The 23,943-nt window shown below is 46.4% G+C and overlaps 1 pseudogene; it reads right to left on the reverse strand.

Annotated features, from left to right (window-relative positions):
• Positions 1-22,394, reverse strand: part of LOC138492817 (golgin subfamily A member 6-like protein 25) — a 73,087-nt pseudogene extending 50,693 nt beyond the window's left edge.
• Between the last annotated feature and the right edge of the window lie 1,549 nt (positions 22,395-23,943).

Raw genomic sequence — 23,943 nt, forward strand, 5'->3', positions numbered from 1 at the left:
ACTGTGATTGGTCCTTTTATGGTCCCTATCCACACCATATGCCGCAAGAAGCCAGAAGTGAGTCACCCAGGTGTATGGTCATGGCATCGAATGCATTTTTAGTTGTTTAGTTTTTTGGTGGGAGGGGTTTGGGGGGTGTTTGGGAGATGTTCCCCTCCCCAATCCCCGTTTTTTACCCTTTATAATGCACGTAAACAAAAATCAACCCTTTACCCCCCAAAAATATGCATTTGATGGAAGTTCTTTAGATGGAAACATTTTGATGGAATGGCATTAGATGCAATGGCATTAGATGCAATGCCCAGATACCAGTCAACCCCTATCTAAGCCCAGTCCCAATCCATCACCAGCTTCGGGCAACCCAGACAGATTCACCTCTGCAAGATACAGTTCTATTATTCAAAATGGGGCTGATCAAGACCCTCTTAGGCAGCAAACACACACCTGATGCATGCAGTCTCATGGTCGAGTCTGATTGCCAGGGCTTTGGGCTTAATAAAACCTGGCTGAGAGATAATTCCATCACAATCATTGATGAGCTGCTAGGTAGGGTTAAAATATCATCATTAAAGCAATTGAATGAGAAACTGTGGCAAGGAAATAGTGTTCAGTGATACCATACACTGCTCTGAAAGCAGCGTTCTGGAATCCAAACCTGAGGAAATGACGCTTGGCAAATTCAACTTAAACTGAAACATGTCAATTTTGAAATGAGTGATACACTGTACTATTCTAGTACCCTACACTTCTGGAAGGACCCAAAGATCTTACTCCTCAAAGAACAAAAACCTGCCCAGAATCAAAAGTGCCACAGACTTCAGAGAAAACATACACCCCTGGGTTTGACATACTTTTAAAGAGTGAAACAGAGACAGCAGGCCATGCTGGACCTAGTGCTGCCATACAACAATTACATGACAAACAGTTCAATTCAAACTCGCATGGGGACTGATCCCTCTATGATTAAGATTCAACTCTCGAAATATAGTAAGTAATTTATATAGCGCTTATGCCTAAGCACTTATACATAGAACATATGTGCATACAATATCACCCGACCTTGAAAGGATGAAAGGCTCAGTTGGGCTTGCCGGGAAATCCAACCTGCGACATGCAGATCACACAGAGATCACAGGAGCGAGCGCTCAGCCCACTGACCTATCTTACCGAATGCATCCCATCGTCTGCAATCCCATAAAACTGCACAGCAAAAACCATGACCAGAAGAAAAGAACAAGAACTTTGACAAGGTCCCCCTGAATGAAGCATACCTCTCACTACACAGCATCAACCAATAAACTCAGGTCCCAATAACCTATTAGAGGCCCTGCTGCACACTAATACAAGCATGCTCAAAAGTACCAAACTGATCTGACCTATATCAACCAAACAATAATCACCCCTCTCCTTAAGAAACCCTCACACGATCCCAAGACTCTTATCTACTGTAGACCAATCGCTAACTTTCATAATCTTGGAGAAACAAGTCAGAAGACAAATTAAGGAATATGTGTAATGACACAACCTCGTCCATGACATATTTCAGGCCGACGAGAGGCAGTGAAACAATGATAGCAAACATAATTGACAAACTAGTCTCGTTAGTGGATGAAGGCCATACAACCAGCTCTTATATTCCTAGAACTATTAGCAGCCGACCAGACTATATACCATAAGATTCTGTTTCAAAGGCTAGAAGACTGGACAGTAGTCTCATTGTCAACCCTTGAATGGTTTAAACCTACCCCGAGCAACGGAAGAAAGAAGATTAGGCTGGAGGCCACTGATCCTCCTTCTCGAGGTGCCCACTTCTCCAGGACCAGATCCACCAGCGGGAGTTCTGGGATACTCAAATGCACATCTGGCTCGGCCAGTAGGGGGTGAACCAGACCAACCTTTCTACCTGCCTGCATCAAATCTTCTGGATGATGAAAAGCTTCCTCTGCCTCAACCGATCCACAGCCGAGAACCTCGAGGCAGGCAAAACAGCAGATAGCTACATCCATTTCAAACGGCTCACAAAATTAGGGTCAGTTCTCACTTTCACATCAAAGGTCAAAAGTCTGCATGTGGTTTTCGATCCGGAGCTCAGCTTCCCACCACGGATCCCTGCAGTTATCAAAAGAGCAAATTGGAAGCGATCCCTACTTGGTAAGATCCGATCACACCGTCAAATGAATCATCAGGTGGAACTAACTAGTTCTGTGCTAATGGCTAGGCAGTAATGTGGCATGCTATGGTCCACCCACCTAAGAAATGAATGGACAGGTTTCAAAATGTGAAGATCCAGTCAGTGAGACTGGTCCCTGAACCACCCTACCACATTAAGCTGCTCTTGAAGCACTCCACCATAGTGCGGTACAACCGAGAATTAAATTCAAAAGACTGTTCATCATCCAGAACCCATTCTGTGACATGGGCCCAGGACACCTCCAAATATTTGCCCGTTCCCCAACTGCATCCCTTCCAGACACTAAAGCAATAGAACAACTCCCAGAAGAACTTCAAGGCCAAAATTGTGGGGGTAAATCTCTAGGGTACAGAGAAGGGATATCATTTGGTGGTCACCACAGGTCGCACCTGCGACCCCTGAGGTCTCCCTTGCGACCCCTGAGGTCTCCCTTGCCACCCCTGTGGTCTCCCTTGCTACCCCTATTTTTTTTTTAATTGAAGCTTCTGGGCTGGGGACAGCACCATGCGGCTCTTTGTTTCTGGAGTGGCTGGCTTCCTTGTTCAGGCCTCTTAAAAAAACATGGGGTTCCACAAGTGTAACACTGCAGTGACCCTAAATAAGAAAGAAAAGGAATAACACATAATTTGCCCTTCTGGAATTCTATACAATAATTGCTAGACTCATTAGAGGATTATTTCAGGCACACTTCATGGGGTGAGTCTCTGATTTAGTCTGTTCTTAAGCACCTCAAATTCACAAAGCAGACAAAAACGTCCAAAAAGCATTTAGAGCAGAATAAGCATCCATTTCGGACTATGTATTTTGCTTTTCGCAAGTTGCAGTTATGACATGTTTTTTTCTGCCATTGGCTCTGTTACGATCATCACAAGACATTTCATCTCAGTGTCTTCAGTCACATGACAAAATCCTTGTGCCTAAAAGCCTGCGTACAGTGTAGACCTGTTAGACCATAGCACATAGTGGCCCTTGATTTAATTGTGCCACTGTTAATACTTTGTTGTAATGTGTCTATATTTCTTGTCTCCATGGCAGTTATGAACCCTACCAATGGTATGTATTTTGCCAACCTCTGAAGCCTGAAAAGTAGATCCACGCAGGCTTGACATGTGGCCAACTTTGCACCAGACCTGCAGATGAACTGGCCTGCTGTAAGATCTCAGTTACCAGTTTAATGGTATCCACTACGGACTGTAATTTGCTTTCTGAGTTTGAGAACATTCCGACATGTAATTGATAATTTTACTATAGCCGGTAAAATAACTCTGTGGGTTGGGCGGTCGCTCCTCCTGTTCCCTCACTTCCTCCTCCTGTTCTCTCAGTATCTCCTCTTGTTCACTCACTTCCTCCCCTTGTTCACTCGTTGCCTCCTCCTGTTCACTCACCTCCTCCTCCTGTTCTCTCACTTTCTCCTCCTGTTCACTCACAGCCTCCTCCTGTTCTCTCAGTAGCTCCTCCTGTTCTCTCATTTCCTCCTCCTGTTCACTACTACCTCCTCCTGTTCACTCGCTACCTCCTCCTGTTACTTCCTCCCCCTGTTCATTCGCTATCTCCTCGTGTTCCCTCACTTCCTCCTCCTGTTCTCTCAGTATCTCCTCCTGTTCACTTACTTCCTCCCCCTGTTCACTTGCTGCCTCCTCCTGTTCTCTCACTAACCCCTCCTGTTCACTCACTTCCTCCTCCTGTTCCCTCACTTCCTCCTCCTGTTCTCTCAGTATCTCCTCCTGTTTGCTCACTTCCTCCTCCTGTTCACTCGCTATCTCCTTGTGTTCCCTCACTTCCTCCTCCTGTTCTCTCAGTATCTCCTCCTGTTCACTACTACCTCCTCCTGTTCACTCGCTACCTCCTCCTGTTCCCTCACATCCTCCTTCTGTTCTCTCAGTATCTCCTCCTGTTCATTCGCTATCTCCTCCTGTTCCCTCACTTCCTCCTCCTGTTCTCTCAGTATCTCCTTCTGTTCACTCACTTCCTCCTCCTGTTCACTCGCTGCCTCCTTCTGTTCTCTCAGTATCTCCTCCTGTTCACTCACTTCCTCCTCCTGTTCATTCGCTATCTCCTCCTGTTCCCTCACTTCCTCCTCCTGTTCCCTTACTTCCTCCTTCTGTTCTCTCAGTATCTCCTCCTGTTCACTCACTTCTTCCTCCTGTTCATTCACTATCTCCTCCTGTTCCCTCACTTCCTCCTCCTGTTCTCTCAGTATCTCCTCCTTTTCACTCACTTCCTCCTCCTGTTCATTCGCAACCTCCCCCTGTTCCCTCACTTCCTCTTCCTGTTCTCTCAGTATCTCCTCCTGTTCACTACTACCTCCTCCTGTTCACTCGCTGCCTCCTCCTGTTCCCTCACTTCCTCCTTCTGTTCTCTCAGTATCTCCTCCTGTTCACTACTACCTCCTCCTGTTCACTCGCTACCTCCTCCTGTTCCCTCACTTCCTCCTTCTGTTCTCTCAGTATCTCCTCCTGTTCCCTCACTTCCTCCTCCTGTTCTCTCAGTATCTCCTTCTGTTCACTCACTTTCTCCTCCTGTTCACTCGCTGCCTCCTTCTGTTCTCTCAGTATCTCCTCCTGTTCACTCACTTCCTCCTCCTGTTCATTCGCTATCTCCTCCTGTTCCCTCACTTCCTCCTCCTGTTCCCTTACTTCCTCCTTCTGTTCTCTCAGTATCTCCTCCTGTTCACTCACTTCTTCCTCCTGTTCATTCACTATCTCCTCCTGTTCCCTCACTTCCTCCTCCTGTTCTCTCAGTATCTCCTCCTTTTCACTCACTTCCTCCTCCTGTTCATTCGCTACCTCCCCCTGTTCCCTCACTTCCTCTTCCTGTTCTCTCAGTATCTCCTCCTGTTCACTACTACCTCCTCCTGTTCACTCGCTACCTCCTCCTGTTCCCTCACTTCCTCCTTCTGTTCTCTCAGTATCTCCTCCTGTTCCCTCACTTCCTCCTCCTGTTTTCTCAGTATTTCCTTCTGTTCACTCACTTCCTCCTCCTGTTCACTCGCTGCCTCCTCCTGTTCACTCACTTCCTCCTCCTGTTCTCTCACTATCTCCTCCTGTTCACTCACTTCATCTTCCTGTTCACTACTACCTCCTCCTGTTCACTCGCTACCTCCCCCTGTTCCCTCACTTCCTCCTCCTGTTCTCTCAGTATCTCCTTCTGTTCACTCACTTCCTCCTCCTGTTCACTCGCTATCTCCTCGTGTTCCCTCACTTCCTCCTCCTGTTCTCTCAGTATCTCTTCCTGTTCACTCACTTCCTCCTCCTGTTCACTCGCTGCCTCCTCCTGTTCACTCACTTCCTCCTCCTGTTCTCTCACTTTCTCCTCCTGTTCACTCATGTCCTCCTCCTGTTCTCTCAGTAGCTCCTCCTGTTCTCTCACTACCTCCTCCTGTTCACTCACGTCCTCCTCCTGTTCTCTCACTACCTCCTCCTGTTCACTCATTTCCTCCTCCTGTTCACTACTACCTCCTCCTGTTCACTCGCTACCTCCTCCTGTTCCCTCACTTCCTCCTCATGTTCTCTCAGTATCTCCTCCTGTTCACTCACTTCCTCCTCTTGTTCTCTCACTACCTCCTCCTGTTCAGTAACTACCTCCTCCTGTTCACTCACTGCCTCCTCCTGTTCACTCGCTACCTCCTCCTGTTCCCTCACTACCCCCCCTGTTCACTCACTTCCTCCTCCTGTTCACTCACTACCTCCTCCTGATCACTCATTTCCTCCTTCTGTTCACTACTACCTCCTCCTGTTCACTCCCCTCCTCCTCCTTTTCACCCACTACCTCCTCCTGTTCACTCACTACCTTATTCACTACCTCTTTTGTTTCTGGTGTGTTTCTCGCCACCTCCACGTGATTCTTCACCAACTCTCCCCTTTTTCACCCCCCCCCCGCCCTTATCCTGTTTTCCACTTTATCCTATCTTCCCCGAAACCAAGCTCTCTACTCTCCTCCAAACCAACTCCTTGTCCTCATTCTATCATCTCTGCTCCTTTTCTTCAGCCTCCACCAAACGGTCCTCCTCTTCTCTTTGCCTCTCGCCTCAAGCACACACCTTCTCTCCACCTTTGCCACCCAAAGCTGTTTGCTAAACCAAACCTTTTATAGGGAACTGGTCCTACCCGGGGACCTCCCGTCACCAATCTCTAACGGGTGTCTTTGTTTTTATTTTATTTACAACATATTATACTTTTCGAAGAGTGCTGAGGGGAAACAATCAAAAGAAACAATTTAGCAGAAACTTAAGGAAACTAAAAGGTTTATAATGTTTTGTAAAAAATCAATAAGGCGGAGCTAATTGAGTATCCATTGGCAAAGAATTCCAGAACTGTGGGATGTCAACTGATAATGCTTGGTTGGATGTCCTTTCTTTAGAGACTTTAGGAATTTCAACATGAAGTCCTGATTTCATCCTTAGAGAGCGGGATCCACCAGCTATTTTCAATGTATTCGCTAAATGTAAAAGTTTATGCGGAGCAGCTTCTTTGTATGCTAACCATCCCAGTTGAAAAGGCATCCTCACTTCCAAAGATAGCCAGTCGAATTCAGCAGGACAGGTGAGATGTGATCACATTTTCCTTCCGTGATCAAGTGAGCTGCATTATATAAAGATGAGAAAGCAAATGGCATTTTGCGACTCTGGTCAAAATAGTGTTCCCTCAATCAACGCCTGATACAACCAAGGCGTGCACTGCAGAAGGAAACAGGTCAACAGGAATATAAGAGTTGATCTTCTCCTTGGGAAGGAAAGTTGAACATCAGCCGACCGAGCTCCTAGCAACCAAGTGGATTTGAAAAGGCACATTCAGATGTAATCAAAACCCCAAAGATGTGGCCAGTGGAACCAAGGATGGAGAAAACCTGGACAATTACACCAGGGAGAGACACGAAAGTAAATGTTGTACCTTGTTGTCTGGTGCAAATAAGATAAGTTCAGTTTTAAGAGGATTTCATTTAAGACTAAGCAAGGGCATTCAATTAATGAATTCTGATAGACAGGATTAAAGTGGAGCTCGAGTCTCAGTGAAAGATATTTTAAGATGCAGCTGAGAATCACCAGGATACGAATATATCCCTTAGGTTAGGCTCCTTATAAAAGGTGAACAACCCGGTGGACCAAAGCGACCCCTGTGGTACTCCACATTGAACAGGAAGTTGAGATGAATGAAAGGGGCCCATTTGTGGAGCTTGAGTTCTGCCTGGAGGAAACAATTGGAACCATTTCAAAACTAAGCCATTCATTCCCATGCGTGTGTTACAATTTTTAAAACCCACTGTATCAAAAGCAGCAGACAAGTCCAAAAGCACCAAGACTCAAGGCTCATTCGATTAATCAAATGGACACTATCCTCCGCAATGTGCAGGCTAGATGGTTCTGAGCTGCAAATTGATATTCCTGTAACACATAATCAGTATCAATATGAGAATCTGATAGAATGGAAACAGCTTTTGCCTAAAGCTTATACCAAAAGGGAACATTACTGACCGAACGATAGTGATTCAAATAATGGGGATGCGTGGCTTCTCTAACAAAGGACTGGCAAGTCCTATTTTTAGAATGGTAGGGAAATGGTATGCAGTGATATATGATATGATATGATATGGCATTTGTAACGCGCCTATACACAAGTGTTTCAAGGCGCGGAAATTTGGGCAAAAATGTTAAAGTGATAAAATTGGGGCAAAAATGTTGTCTGTACAAAAAATAGCGACAGAAATGCTGTGGTTTGACCCGGTAAAGGTGTACCACATGATACCATTTAAGGGGAGCGGGGGTTGCAGGTGTGTCCCCCGCTCCCCACAAATGGTATAATGGGCCCGGGCGGGGTTTGCAGGGGTGTTCCCCGTATCCTTTACATGGATTGTGGCGGCAAAAGCACAGCCTTTTTGCCGCAATAGTGTATGTCAACGGCCATTTTTGCCGCAATTTTAACACATGGAACCAGGGAAAAACAGGAACGGATAAATTCCCTTAAGAGTCGAAGGGATTCAACTAAGGGTTTGCTAAAGGAAAGCAGGAAATGTATCATCTGGGTAACAAGTTTGTTTTGGATAAGTTCATACTTTCTCTACAGCTTTTTCTTCTTGGTGGATTTGAACTCGTGGTTGGTACTCGTCGTCTTCTATAGTCACCTTCCCCTCCCGATGCGGCACTGCGAAACAAGCAGATATTTGAGAATGGCGGCATCTTGCCTGCGGTACTCAAACATGATCACTATGGACACTGGGTTGCAGATGAGCGTTGTGGGTGGCATTCTGTGTTTGTATCTGGGCACAGACATGTCTGCCCATGGGTCTCGCCAGCCACACCTTGGTAAGTGTTTGCTTGGCTATCTCTTCCATGCAGGGCTTATCATCCCTTTGTTGAGCCTCTTGGATCTTCAAGAAGCTTTAGAGTTTGAGCATCTCTTGCCCAGTTTCTTCGAAGGGCAATGCTGGTTGTTGAGGATAAGTCCTTGCCACTCTCTCGGGGAAGGGTGGGGTCAACCATGTGATCCTCCTCATACCACCGCTGGGGTTTGCTTCAAATATCACGTAGCGGTAGTTGGACCCCCATGGCCTCCCCATCACTAACCCTCGGAGCAAGGCAGGATACTTTGTGACAGCCCCCTGAGTATTTAAGGTATTTCCTCTTGCTTTTTGTTAAAGGAATTTCTGGGGATTTCCTCCATGGCCTTTCTTCACTAACCAGTTTTGAATGAGCCATTGACATTCCCAAGGATTGACAATCAGTGTCTCTCCAGCAGTACTTCTGTTTGGGCGTTGATCTCCAGCCATTCGGGTAAGCCACTTCTTGTTGGACATAGGTTTATCCAACCTTGAAGAAGTTGGCACCAGCTACTTTCTCGACTGGTATCAAGTTAACCTGCCGAGACGGGCTAAGAAGCTGGTCAGAGAGCTAGAAATCCTTGAATGTGAAAGTAGAATGAAGGAGGTTCATACCAAAAGGGGTAAAGAATGGGACACTGGAAGTAGCTAGGAGAACAGCAATGCTCAAGAGAGGTAGGGTGAACAAGTAGACGGTGAGAGTAATAAGAACGAGGTTGGTGCTTAGAGGACGGAAGAAGGGGCCCAAAGGGATGAAGAAGGTGAAAGCGACATAGAGGCTATTAAGGATGAAAGGGAAGAATATTGCTGAAAGGGTCAAAGAAAGTGGTGGAATAAATGGGAGACAAAAAAGAGAGAGGTTTGGAGACTAGTGAAAGTACAGAGAAGATTGGGGGTTGTAAGAAAGCATTTGTTTACAGTATAGAGCAGGTTGGTAATGGTGAGGAGAAGGTTGAAGTATACAAAAATGAAGATGTTGTAGAACATCAGGAGATATAGGAAAATCAGGATTTGTTAGGTGGAAGGTTAAGAACCTTACACACATTGGCAAAGAGAGTTTGGAGAGGACATTGGAGATGAGAGAGGATTACAGAGGTGAAAAGATAAAGAAAAGGAGGAGACAAGAGGATACCAGAGAGTGGTTAATAAAAACAAGGAGTTAAGAGAATATCTAGAGTGGGTTGAGGAGGACCAGGAGGAAGCCAAGAGAAAGCAGGAGATGGTGGAGGAACTGAGTGGTAGTCAAACCAGATTGTTCCGGCACGCCCAGTTGGCCTGGCTAGGTGTTAAAGGCAGAGAAGGAATGAGCACCTGGCAGAGTCTATACCCCATTTTCAGAGAGGTGCAAAGACGGTCAGAGGAAGGTTAGGAAGGTGCAGGGGATTCAGTCCCTAGTGAGACAAGAGGCCAAGTGGACCCTACTCTTTGACTCTGTTGAGCATCAGGGGACCAGCTTTCTGAGGAAGTCGAGATGCTGAGGAACAGAAGAATTCTCTTCTGGGATAGGCACTCTCGCCTCTTCCTCTCCCTCCTCCATGAGAGCCACCAAAATATGCAGCCTGGAGATTGAGACAGACCTGCCTGTTGACCTTATGAAGGACACCTTAAAACCAAAGACTGATAATAAGGCCATGAGAAGGGTTTGGTTACCCCTGGAAGCCAGCAAGGTGAGGTCCGGGAACCCCTGGAATCTTCCTGAAGACAAGAGGTACACCCAATCTGAAAGATTTCAGGAACTTCTAACACATTCACTTCCTCCTGGGAAACCTTTCTTTTAGTGAAGTTCCCCAGACACTACCTTGACCCTGGAGACAACCCCTACTATTTTGTTGTGTATGTTACTTAGGCCTTCCTTTTTATATGTACCCCTACACAAGGTCCGGTTTATGAGAGAGGCAGGGTGCATTTGGACATTACAGCCCCATCACAGACTTGTGTTATTCAGGGAATGTAGCCACGAAGCACGTGGACTTCCTGGCCAGAGGCTCGGGCAATTCTAAGGCAGGGACATGGGCTGCTCCCAAAAAGACTGCAAACCACTAAACTCTGCACATTCTTGGTCAGCATAAAACCGTTTTGATGTAAGTGTGTTAAGGGCTGCAACAGAGTAAATGGCCAATTTCTTCTTTTTCAATAAATTAGGACATGGTAGGCCAGGCCAAGTTCATTTTAAATGTTGCAGGGAGTCAAACGATGATCAGTTTTCACATTCCACTCCTGGTCCCACTATTCCTTGTCACACCAGCATCTCTCATGGCTCAGATATCTGGTGTGGGCTGAATGGTAGATTCAGGGTTATACACAGCTAATATGGGACATCATTCCTTGATATCCCGCCTTCCAATAGTAAGGACTGGGACGAGGAAGAGTAGGTCTAGGAGCAATGAGGATTACCAATAAGTAGTCCAGGCACACACCTCTGCACAGCCTATTGTCACATTACCAGGCTTTCATTGACGGATTTGACCCAGAATAAAGCTATAACGAGGGGCTGTCAACTTGCAAACACTCACTGAGGAACGCCCTCTCCCTAGTCTCAAAACTTCCCTTCCAAACATCAATATCTGTGCACGCATTTCAGGTTAATGTTCACATATATTATCCTCTCCTGAAAAATAATGGTGATCGTGTTTCTTTGTGCCTGTGGTGCTGGCGAAGGAGGCTGATCATGTGTGATCCAGCCTGGTCAGGCAGACAAGATGTGGCAAACATGCCCAGAAGGTGAGCTGCCTTTCAGTGGTTTTAAAATATCTACTCGTGAGGGGACTGGGACTTGCTGTGAGGCGAAGTCTCGTTGCGAAATGATGACTCATGGTGTTTAAAATGTTAGCTCGGTGAGTTAAAGCATAAACTGCCACAGGCTGAGTGGAAGCTGCAGGCCGCGGGCTTGAATCTTGCAGTTTCATTAATCTGTCGTTCCCATGAGGTCAATAGCATGAGGGCCAACACCAGTGAGTTGGTGTGTACGAATGACAGTGTATCCGTGAGAGACCCAGCTGAATTGCTAGATAATCCAAATTATTTTAATAACAAAGCATCCTTTTTTCTATCTTGGCTGGGGGTTTGGAGCTCTGTATTTTGGTATTTTCAACCCTCCACAACTTTCCTTAACAAAACCCCCATAATAAATGACGCCAGTCATTTAACACGGTCTGCATCGTGCATGCTTCTGATTGGTCTGTTTGACAGCAGCAACACGGTCTCTAGTCTGCATCGCTGCTACAGTGTATCCCTGAGGAATCCTTAGGTGGAATGTAGCCGTGTGATATCAGCAGGCAGCATGTAACCTTTGCTGGCTGGCCACATTGTTGATCCCACAAGATACAGTGGGCCTCATTCCGAGTACGGCGCTAACCAATGGCGCTATTAACGCCTTGGTTGACGCCGTACCCGGACCGGCAGCGCCTTGGTGGATGGCGGAATCACCGCCCCATTCCAAGGTTGGCGGGGCGGTAATTCCGCATTCACCAAGGCTCTTCCCCATTCCCAAATGAGCCCCCATAGGGCTCAATAGGAATGGGGAAGATGCAAATAACGGTGACCGTTCATTACGGTCACCGTTATTGGCTTGGAGGCCCCTTTGCGCCCTCGACTTTAACACCTGCTCAAAGCAGGCGTTAAGGGCGAGGGCGCAAAGGGAACTCGGAGTATGGCGGTAAGGGATCACCGCCACCGGTCTCGTTACCGGTGGCCGCTATCCCTTAACGCCATACTCGGAATGAGGCCCAATGAGGATTCAGGAAGACTTTGGGGCCGATTCATGGAAAAGGGCTAATTTCTCCCGCAATTGCAGCGAGCCGAGTACGACACCGCGTGAGCCTGTGTGCAGAATAAATAATGAGCACTCCACGTATTCATGGAATTCACTGCGCAAAGTAACCATATTCAGTCGTGCCCGCAATACCCCCGACATGCCCACATACTAAGTACAAACAGCCAGAACAGCTTCCTTTGCTTGCTCCCCCGGATGCAAATAGTCTTCAAACAGTGTGTGGGGTACCCCGCAAGCATGCCTGCATCTCGGGGACCCTGCGCAGGGTCCCTCGTAAACTGTTGCTGGCACCCAGACTCTGTACTTTCACTAGTATGATGCTTTGTATCTCGGGTGAAACTCTGTAAATCTGCATGCGAACCCACCTAAGCCGTTCCTGCACCCTGCTACACTGCATACGCTCATCCCTAAGTTAGATAGGAACCCCGGTTGCGTACAAGCACCTCTAAATCCGACATGCAAACCCACCTCCGCACTGCAATTCCTAATGACTCGGGAGGATAGCTCAGCGGCAACGTGCTCGCCTTGGAAGCAACACGACACAGAGCTACACAGGTTCGATCCCGGGTCCGCGCTTAGAAACCTCTGGGTATTAAGCCCGTTATAAATAACCTATCATATCATATCATGTGCAAGTGTCTGTATGTCTGCCTTCGGGTGAAGTAGAGATCGAGGGATAAGCGTGGCCATTTCTCTGCTGAGAGGCTGCGCTTGTGTTTCCATGAATACGTGTTGTTGGGCGCAATAGTGGGCGTGCGAGGGACAGCCTGTGGACCGGCCCTCATAACGCCCATTTTTTTTCCATGTTCTTCTCCATTTTCTGTGTCCCCCCCCCCCCTTCCCAGCCCTCCGCACAAGCCACGCTCATGCTCTGCCTGGTGTCTCGCGCAAGACACTTGATGGCTTGCAGAGACGTGCCGAACCTGCGCAAACTCCACGCATCTCCTGGAAAAGTCCTGCATTCGATTGCATGAATGGACAAATGGGATTTCACATGCAGTTTGGTGCTCAAGTCCCTATTTCTCATGCAAATAATTCCATGAATCGGGCCCTTTGTGACTTAGCGGCTCGTCTGATGCTTCGTGACCATGGCATGAGATGGGGGTATTCTAACACTTAATGTGCCAAAACTTAAATCAATTACCCAGAATCTCTGCATACTTCATGCTTCCTACTTCCTACACATAACTGGAAAGTTCTATGATTTGTGATGGCCCAACCAGCAAATTGTGCACACTAAGCACTTTTCTTAATGCACTTAATGTTGCTTAATGTGCCAAACTGTACCCAAACGTAAATAATTCATCCATAAACTCTGTGCATTACATGTTTCCTAACGTGTAAAGGTAACAAGAACGCTTCGCGGTTTTTAGAGGCCCAACACATCTTACTAACCTCACCCCTTACAATTATCCCCAAGGATCTGGAGCTCTGGTACAGTTGGGTGGATGGAGACGCCCGCAATGGGCTGGGATCAGCCACTGCCTCTGGGGCGTATTTGGCCCTGTCACTGCATCGCCCATAGTGTCATCATCTGGCCCTGCATGGTGGCGGCATAGGGCTGTGCAAGCTCCACCACTTTCAAAGGCCCCTGCGGGATACCCCGCACGGTGGAAAGCACTGCTCATGTGTAAACAGGTGTCCTATTCACTGGGGAATTTTACCTATAAATTTGAGGTTTCCGTTTATTAATAACAGGTGTGTTTATTTTTTATGTGTGCAGTTGTATTTTCTACTATTTGCAGACGGGGCAAGTAACACCCTGAGCCCGTGCAGGCGGCATCACTGATTCCCTCTGCAGTGCCCATGAAACCAGATACATCAGGATAACAAGGGAGGGCAGCCAATCAGATTGCTAATAAATAGGGTGACCAGATGTCCTGATTTACCTGGGAGAGTCCTGGGAAATCGCCCTCCGTCCCAGGGTCCCGTGAATTTTTTACATTTTATAAACCCCATCCCGGTATTGGAAGGGTGGGTGGCTACGGTCCCGGTTTTTGCCAGGACTCGATTTCGGAATCCCAAAATAGGGACCTGCACAACTCTTCCTGTGCGTGAATGGGGGCATGAATGATTTTCACGGCCCATTTACTCCTCCTTCCCCTCCCCGGCCACTCTCTTCCAATGTGAGCACAAGCTCCCTCCACACCACCGCAACAGGCCAGTCACATAGAAGTAGTACTACAGTTTAATGTGTGTTTACTTTAGTCCTACTTCTATGTCTATGACATTTCCCCTTTTTTTAAAATCTGGTCACTCTACTAATAAACCAGACCCTAAGGCTAACATACTTCGCTTCACATTAGCAGGTAACAGGGCTTGCCATTTCAACCACCCTGGGACTAACACCCACCACTAACCCTACCCAAAGTGAAGAGACCACGGATAGTGTGGGCATAGTACTAATAACTGCAGACCAAGCTGCATGAAAAGAAGATGAGGCCTGCAGGCTGGCACCTTTTGATAGCCCTGAAGAAAGTGGCACACTAACAGTAGTCCACTGAAACCGGTCGGCTCACAAACCATCCAATCTAGTGACAAACAAAGAATGTCACAGCTGAGGGTTGTTTCTTTCAATATATGTCCCTCTAAAAAATCGATAGAGATATGTTACGAACAGCACGCCAAGTAAACAGAGCAACCTAACGATCAGCAGGTAGCTCTGGTGGTTAAGTGGGGTTCCCGCTCTACCAACTGAAATCAAACATATCAACTGCAAGCATCCCTTACAGCAGTGAGTCCTCTGCAGTGCTGCACGGATGAATGAGTAACCTACACCAGAAATGAGGACGATTCCCTCCATCTTTTCTATCCTTCGAAGACAACTTTTGTGAAAGTGTTTTCTTTTCCTTCTTTTTTAACTGCCTCTGCTAGACATACCACCCAGAATAACATTTGAAACTTTTCATTTGAATAGCAGACGACACATGCCCAGTTCTATAACTTAGCATGTGCCTTTTAGCTAAACACTGGCAACGAGGCAATATTGAGATCATGGCAACACATGTTGGTACATTGCAACTTGAAGAATCAATTAGTCTGTGGGGTTTTTTGGTGTGACAATAGACTTGGGCAACCCACAGATGGTAACCCCAAACAGTCCTTCTTTGTGTTTTGTTAGGGTAATTTCTGACCCTGTCGTGATTTTTTCTTTAAGTGCGACAGCTGCAGTTTATACCCCGCCTGTCACACTACATTTCGATACCCTAAACAGGGGTGAAAATGCTTTCTTTCCGTAGTCATTTCAGAGAGACAGGCCCTTTAGAGGCCTGTCTCTCTGAAATGCACTCCAAGCAACCACGTGGATGCCAGGGAACCTTTCATACATTCATGTCTGGCGTGTGCTCCTGAGACTGATGTATGTAAGTGGTCCGGACAGCACAACTTTGGTATACAGTGTTTATATGGAATCCTATATATTGAAATACCCATACATCGAATCTTTTATCTTGAAAACCTTTATAGTGAATGGATTTAGGGTGGGGTAAAGGGTTACTTTTTTTGGGAAACGGTCATGATGGATTTTTAGGGGTTGGAAACGGGTGTTTGGGGGAGACCCCTCTGCCCCCAAAAAAGTTTTCAAGATAAAAGATTCGATATATGGGCATTCATTATAAATTATTTAGATATAAAGACATGTAACCCACAACTTTGCGCCTCTCTCCGGCCCCTGCATAAATGCTCAGGTCCCTTTGTGAATAAGCAGACCTGAGCATTTCTGAAAGCCGCGCAAATGAAACGAGCGCATTATCTGCGCTCCTTTTGTTTGCTCTACTTTTGGTGAACGTGACCCATGGGGCCAGATTCTCAAAAAACAGCACAAATGAAAGCAGAGCAGAGAAGGTGCGTGTTTCGTTTGTGCTATTTTTAGGAATGCGGCGGCCGGCCACTTTATTCACAAATGTGTCATGAGCATTTCAGGAGGGGCTGGACAGTGGAGCAAAGATGCGCTGCCCAGCCCCCTTGCATACATAAGTGTTGGGAAATGAAAGACAGGCTCCCAGCAACCACGTGGCTGCTGGGAGCACATTTCACCGAGACAGGCTGGTAAGGGGCCCGTCTCGGTGAAATGAAAAATAAAAACATTTCCTTCCCTGTTTGCGGGATGGGCAGGCTAGGGTGGCATCCGTGGTTTAACCAGTGGCTGTCACACTTCAAAGGAAAATCACGACAGGGAGAGAGGTGAGCCTGTCATGATTTGCGTCTATTTCAAAAGGCGCAGGGCAATGACCCTAATTTCTGGGCATTTTAAAGCGCATCGCGTTTGTGAATTCATGATGTGCTTAAAATGCTCAGGAACAACCCCTTATTTGTGCAAATGAGCAAAGGGGGGAAAAGTGCACTCATTCAGATGCCCTTTGTGAATTGCACTGCTAGCGCATCTCCTCGCTTGCACCAAAAAAGATTCCAGAGTCTGGCCCTAAGTATCCCTGTAGGGACCTCAGCCCAGCTCACTATTTCAGTCCAAGCGCCGTGAAGCCCTGTGACGTGGACTCTGGCATCTTTGTGCTCAGTACACGAATCTGAGAAGTGGCAGACGGGTTCCAGAGGGCTACACGTGGGGTGTCTTTAGAGGGCCAGTTGAATCGGTCCCTCCAGCAGAGACAACTGTGCCCAGAATACAGAACTGGACGTGGGTCCCTTCATGGTGGCACTCAGCAAGATTTGCACCCCAACACTGTCACCTGTTGGTGCATTGCAAAGAAACCCTAAGAGCTGAAGGAACTGTGGGAAGAGAAGTCTGCAGAAAACTCTGGGGGTCCCTGTGCTCAGACATACATATCTGGATGTAGCACTGAGTGGGAGGAAACACACTCTTTGGACTGGAACCAGCGGCATCTGAGCTTTTCAAATGGCAGGGAGACAGTCTCTTCACCAAGCAGTCCATTATTGGTCATTAGAGACTGTGGCTCATGATCACAGGTCACCCCCAGTCAGCAATGGTGAGGCTTAAAAAGTAAGACTTGCCCAACCAAAGAACCGACTGGAGCGACCCCTGCTTAGATGTGGTATCCACGTGGCATTCTTTCGGGTCTCAGGATACCTTACACTGCTTAAAGTTTGGTCTAAGTTGCCTTCAATGGGGCAAATGTTTCGCATTTAAGGCTGAAGGGCACATTTTAATAATGAGTCACCTGGGCTATCTCAATACGCGACCACACACATTAGATAACTGACACACGCATGGCACTTATTCACTGTAATGTTCACTGGTCAGTTTATTTATAGTGCAAATTGCTTTTTCATTGTTTAAATCCACTTTGGTAATCCAAATATGCACACTTGATCCACAATATGTAAACGCCCAAATTTGCCATTTCTCCCAATGTTTCAGGTGTTTACCCTTCTTCAGGTGCAAGTGTCAATACACATTGTACCTGCTCTTTACTGTATGCACACAGCTTTTTGGTTTCACTAGTGTCATGGAAGATGTGAAATCGATTCTCACTCTGTTCAAAGTCACCGTAGATGCAGAATGTGTTTATCGCTATTATAGCCCTATTGACATTGTGTCTTTTATATCTATATCAATTTTGTTACATGTCTCTTCAGATGACCCAAGGAACATAGCCAATGTCTCCCATGCTGAATGCTGTTACTGACAATTCCTTAAGAGACTCAATGTTTCTGGAGTAGTTCGAGAAGAAGGCTTTGTTGTCCTGCCAATGTTCTGGATGTCCACTATTTTCAAACGATAAATAATTCACCTTATGCTTCGTGGGTCATTTAGTAATCCTTCCATTATCATCAAATTTCTCATTCTTTACATTGTCGTAGTTGCTTGTTTTGTTTTTGAAAGGTTTGACGGATGAAGAAAGTGGATGTATAGGCTTTGGCCATGGCACAATTGTTTGCGGCTGCCGCTGAATCGACCGTGGTCAATTCAGCCACGAAGCCAATGTTGCTGTGGCCAAATCCGCCAAAACAAAAAAAACACCCACCCACACACACTCCCCCACCCACTACTTACCTTTTCACCATCCACTCTACTTCTAACTCTGCAGCGTTGGATCTGTCCCTCTCACGCAGGCCGGATCCGACGCTGCAGGGTCCACTGTTCCTTCCACAGTTTTTTCCTGTGCCTCGCCTCCAAACCTCTAGAAGTGGGGGACACCCCCTCTACCCTAAAAGCCATCACTACCAAAAATGGGGGTCTGGGGATGCAACCCCCGCTCCCCATGTTTGCTAGTGATTACCCAAACTGATCGTTTACAAACAATCGAATGGTACTGGTCGAATTTGCCCAAATTTACCATACGGTCGTTTGTGAATGATCAATTTGGGTAATAACAAAAAGTACAATCAATAAATTCATTGACTCCTCTTGGAGAGAGGCTTAACATACATTAATGAATAGTACACCCGATTAAATCAGCATAATTTAATACGTTTAAACAATTTTTATAGCATTGCAACGTCGAGTGTAATAGCAATCGATTGTTTCTGTACAAAATCCAAAAATTGAGGAACATTTCACAAATGGTATTGTGAGCTGATTATGAAGATAGCTACAAATCATTTAAATCCGGAAGTCAACCTTTCGACAAATTCCGCTTTAGGTAGACAGGGCTCGTTTGCAATGTTTTGTGGCATTGTATGTGATCGATTCCATGAGTACGCATGGCCAACAAAGTCAATGTCAGATCTTTCACAAATTCAAATTCCATTTCCTGGTATATTGGCTTGGCCACCCATTGTTTGCCTCGTTTTGCAAAGGCCATGAGGTAACGAAGCATCCCGAAGGTTCCTGCAGTTTTTGCTTGTTCCCTCCCCACATTCTCGTTGTGGGCAAGTACAGCTTGACTTGATCTGGCCTCCATACCGACCTATACCAAAATGCCACCTTTTGGGCCTGTACTTTAGGCATATATTGTGGAACACCTCCAAATCTCAAGGTGTGACAGAATTACCGTCAGGTCTCTTCAAAGCGTTTTATTGTACACAATCTTCTCTAGTGCTTTGTGTGGAGGTGAACATGGCACCAACCACTTCTTCTTGCTTTCCTGCTCCTTTGATAAAGGTCCATATGCACATTCGTGGAAATGTTGGTCTTCAGTCCATGAGTGTACGATGGAACAATGGTGCATCAATGAACGCCATTTTTCAAGTAGAATTTCTACTGATCCATCACAAGTTTTGGAGCTCCACCAAAGATGGTTGCTGATAGACTCACTCCACTTTAAAATATTTTCGGAACCCTTTTTTTCACCAGCAGCTGTAATTGTTTTATTGACTGATTTGGCAACGTGCCATACATCAAATTGCTGCCAAATGTGTGGGAACTGCTCTCACATGGCCTTGGCTATTGAAACGTGCCTGTCATTGGCTATCAGCTCTATTTGCATTCCCCTGGATTCAAGATGTTTGACGGATTTGATGAAACCGTGTTTCTCCATGGCTGCAGAAGATGTACATTCAGGCACCTGCACAATCACCAAACTCACAATTGTTTAACTTTCCATGTCTTGAAAGTGGTATGTGCAGTAATTCATGGAAAATCCAGGACTGTTACACTGTACATCGCCAGCTAGCCTGAAATGTTTGTCAGAGAATGAACTTTGCATTTGCATCTTTTTGATTTTGCAGACTTTACTAATAGCAGGGAATAAGAATTCCCTTTGATATTTGTAGTACTGGGTTTTAGCAAGGAATTCAAGTCCCACAAATTGACGGAAACTTGAAATCTTACTGAAAGTTGAGCCACTGAAAAGTAAAGCTCCTGAACATAGTAGATTTCCACCAGGCACTTTGACCAGAATTGGTTGAGTGGACCATGAATATTTATTGTGGCGGTGGCCAAAGCTGGCATGGATTTTCAGGTTAGTGCCTTGTAATACACGAGACACATTCACCAATGGCTCCCCGCATATGTTCCAACTTAATGTATGGACGCATTTCAGCATTTTTACATTCTATAGCAGGCGGCTGTCATGAATACAATGTATTTTTGCTCCTTTAAAAGCCAATCGTCTGGCAGGAATGTGTTTTGTGACTTGACGGTGGTGGACAAGTCCCCAAAACTAGGCAAACTAAAGTCGCGATCTTGAGCTAATTCCTCAGTCAATTGCATTGAAGCTTCAGCCACTGTTAGTTCAGGCTGTGATATTTGCACATTTATTTATTTATTTTTGTATTTGTAAAGCGCTCTGCAGCCAAAAGGCATTGAGGCGCTGTTGCAGCAGATGTCTTAGTTACACATTACAAAGGTGCTTGTCGGTTACAGAGAGCATAACTTCGGCATAATGAAAAGGAAGCAGGTACATGAAAAAAAATACTTGAAACAAAACTCAGTGCATACAATAAAGGTTACAGTGCATGGGTGCTGAGTTCGAGATTATGGGAGGAAACATCAATGTAGGAGGCACATTTAGACAAACAGCCATGTTTAAATGGCTTTCCTAAAGGCTGTGTGTGAATCCATGCTCCTTAGGTGTGTTGGTAGGGCATTCTATTGGGATGCAGCGATGAATGGGAAGCTCGAACCTCCTATACAAGCCCTCGGGATTTTAGGAACAGTGACCACATTGGTGTAGGCCGTCCGTGAAGGTCTGCCTGAGCTGGGTTTAGCAAATCTCTGGGATAGAGGGATACAGTCTTGTTGACACATTTGTGTGTGATGCGTTCCTTGATGGGGAGCCAATGGACTAGTCTCCTAGTCACCGAAATATGCTCCCTTTTAGAAATGCCGGTGGCAGCCTGCAGCGCATTGCTCTGGATGGTCTGTAGGAGGGCGTTGCAGTAGTCTAACCGGGTTCCCCAATTATAGCCTTTGCTATAGTGAGACAGTTCTCTCTGGACAGGAAGGGTCTGGCCGCATTAATCTGTTTTGAGTGGCATGCTGCAGTGGAAGCAATTGCGTTGACCTGTCTGCTCATAGTCAGATTGGAATCTAAGAAGACCCCCAAGGTTTTAACTGCCTGCGAAACAGGGATAGAGGTATTGTCAATGGTAAAGGAGTTGTCATTTTCATCAAGTTTCTTTAGGGTTGCCGGGGCCCCAATGAGTAGCAGTTCAGTTTTTTCACTGTTGAGGCAAAGCCAGTTTTATGCCATCCAGGTTTGAATTTTAGAGTAAATAGTGTTTAGTTTTTCCCTGTCAGAGTCATAGTCCCCATTGAGGGGGATGAGCACCTGCGTGTCATCTGCATAGTTTGTATATGATATGCCTAACTCGTCCAAGAAGTTGAATAAGGGCTTCGTGAAGAGGTTGTTAAGGGTGGGTGAAATGCAGGGCCCTGCGGGACACCACATTTGATAGTGTCTGGATTGGCAAAGCTTGGTCCGAGAAGACTTTCATAACTCTACCTTGGAGGAAGGAAGCAATCCAAGCTGTGGCCTTGGAGGAGAAGTTGGCAGTGGATGAAAGGAGGTGGCAAAGGGTGTTGTGATCAACAAGATCAAACGCTGCCAATAGGTCGAGTAGGAGGAGGAGTGCTGGTTTGCCGGTGTCTCTGAGATCATCAAGATCTTTAAGGTCTAGAAGTAGCGTCTCTGTCCCATGGCCTGGACGGGAGCCTGACTGGCATAGACCTAGTAGACAATTGGCTTCAAGGTAGTTTTGGACCTACATATAGGTGGCTTTGTCATGGAGTTTTAATAAGAAAGGGACGGTAGTAATGGGCCTGTAGTTCCCTGGGACAGCTGGGTCAAATGAAGGTTTCTTCAAGAGCGGGCATATCCAGGCTTCTTTGAGGCACGAGGGTACCAGTCCAGCTGAGAAGGAGGCATTAATAAAAACTGTCAGGAAAGGGGCCAAGGTGGTGGCAGACTCTTTAATAAGTTGTGCAGGACAGGCATCTCCTTTACAGTTGGACGGTTTGATAGATTTCAAGAGGGCATTCACTTCCTGTTTGTTCATTTCTTTGAAGGAGAAGGAGGGGGAGTCCTGAGCGGACTTGCGGTGGAGGTCAGAGATTTGTTGGCTTAGGGCCTGTTGGTGGAAGATGATTTTGCTTTGCAGGAGGTTGAGCTTGTCCAGCATGACGGACTGGATGCTATTACACCAGTCTGCATTTTTGGGGATGGAAGGTGGACTGGGAGCTGGTGATTCCAGCTCTCTCAGAATAGCAAAGATTTCCTTAGAGCCTGATTTCCTTAGAGCCTGAGAATGAAGATGCATTTCAAGAGAGGAGACATCATCTGGTGGGTGGCAACCACAAGGTTGTTGTACGTACAGATCATTGTAATCTGCATTATCTATTCACCCTTCTTTGTACCAATAGCGACCAAGCATGATGGACTTTCTTTTTTTTCACCATTTGATTTTGTTATTACTTACATTCCTGGAGCCCAAAATCAAAAAGCTGATTCCCTTTCCCGTCTACATGACCATGAACATTCCGTCTCCGGACGACAAGAACCCATTCTACCTGAGAAACACTTCACGTATACCATTGCATCTGATCTACAACAAATCAGGGACGCCATGGCTCTTGTTCCTGAAGCTGTCCAACTGCAAAAAGATTCCTTAATTCAATCTTCTGATGGATTGCTTTTCCGGAATGGTTGTTTATACATGTCTACAGAAACCCTCTGCTCCATTCTCTTATCTTGCTTTCATGAATGTCGGATTGCTAGTCATAGAAGCATCAAGACCACCTTGAAACTGATTCCTCTGCAATTCTGGTGACCCGGTGTCCTGCTGGTCTCCTCCAACCGCTAGAGAGACCACCTTATCCCTGGCACACTATGGCCACTGATTGTATTGTTGATCTCCATGTGTCCAAAGGAAACACCTTTGTGATGGTCATAGTGGATTTCTTCAATAAACTGGCCCACTTTGTTCCTTTGCCTGCCGTTCCAACAGCGGTTTGTATGGCCCTTGTCTTTCTTCATGAGGCATATCGATTGCATGGACTGCCTGAAAAAATAATATCGGACAGGGGACCTCAATTCATCTCCTGCTTTTGGAAGGCTCTCTGTAATCTTTTGGGAATCCATCAAGCCCTGACCTTTGGTTACCATTCACAGAGTAACAGCAACAGTTTCAGGAGAGAACCAAGCAGACTCTGGAGTAGTATCTGCAGTGTAATACTAATGCCTTGCAGTTGAATTGGGCTGAGTATTTGGACACAGCTGAGGTGGCTTATAACAACGCATATCACACCTCCATCAAGATCAGCCCTTTCTTTTGTACCTGCGGATTGCACCCAAACATCGTTCCCATATTCCTACCTGTACAGACTGCTGTTCCATCTGCTGACGCCTTGGTCCAAAGATTGTCACAACCCATAAGAAGGTGTCTGTGAAGCTCCAGACCCCTGACATCTACAGAAGACCATGGCAGACTACAGGCAGTCTGTTGTTGCCACCTACCAGATTGGGGACATGGTCTGGATCTCCAGCAAGGATCTGGTGGTCTGTAATTTGCTAGTCAAGTTGGCTCCCTGATTTCTGGGACCTTTTCGTATTGTGGCCAGGGGTGTTGCTAGGGTGGGGGGTTAAGGAGAGTATAGCCCTGGGTCTTTTGGTTGGAACCCCCGGATAGAATCTGAGGGGCTACAGCCAACAGGCTAGCTAGCCCTGAGACCTGACAGTTCCGACATTAGCGTAGCCCCAGATCTTTTCCAGACCTAGCAACACCTCTGATTGTGGCTAGGAACCTTCCTGTGGCCTTCGAATTGTCTTTGCCTGCTTCATGGCGTGTTCACCCAGTTTTCCACCTCTCT

This window comes from Ambystoma mexicanum, chromosome 10 (genome assembly GCF_040938575.1).
Source record: "Ambystoma mexicanum isolate Mex_15411 chromosome 10, UKY_AmexF1_1, whole genome shotgun sequence".
NCBI classification, from domain to species: domain Eukaryota; kingdom Metazoa; phylum Chordata; class Amphibia; order Caudata; family Ambystomatidae; genus Ambystoma; species Ambystoma mexicanum.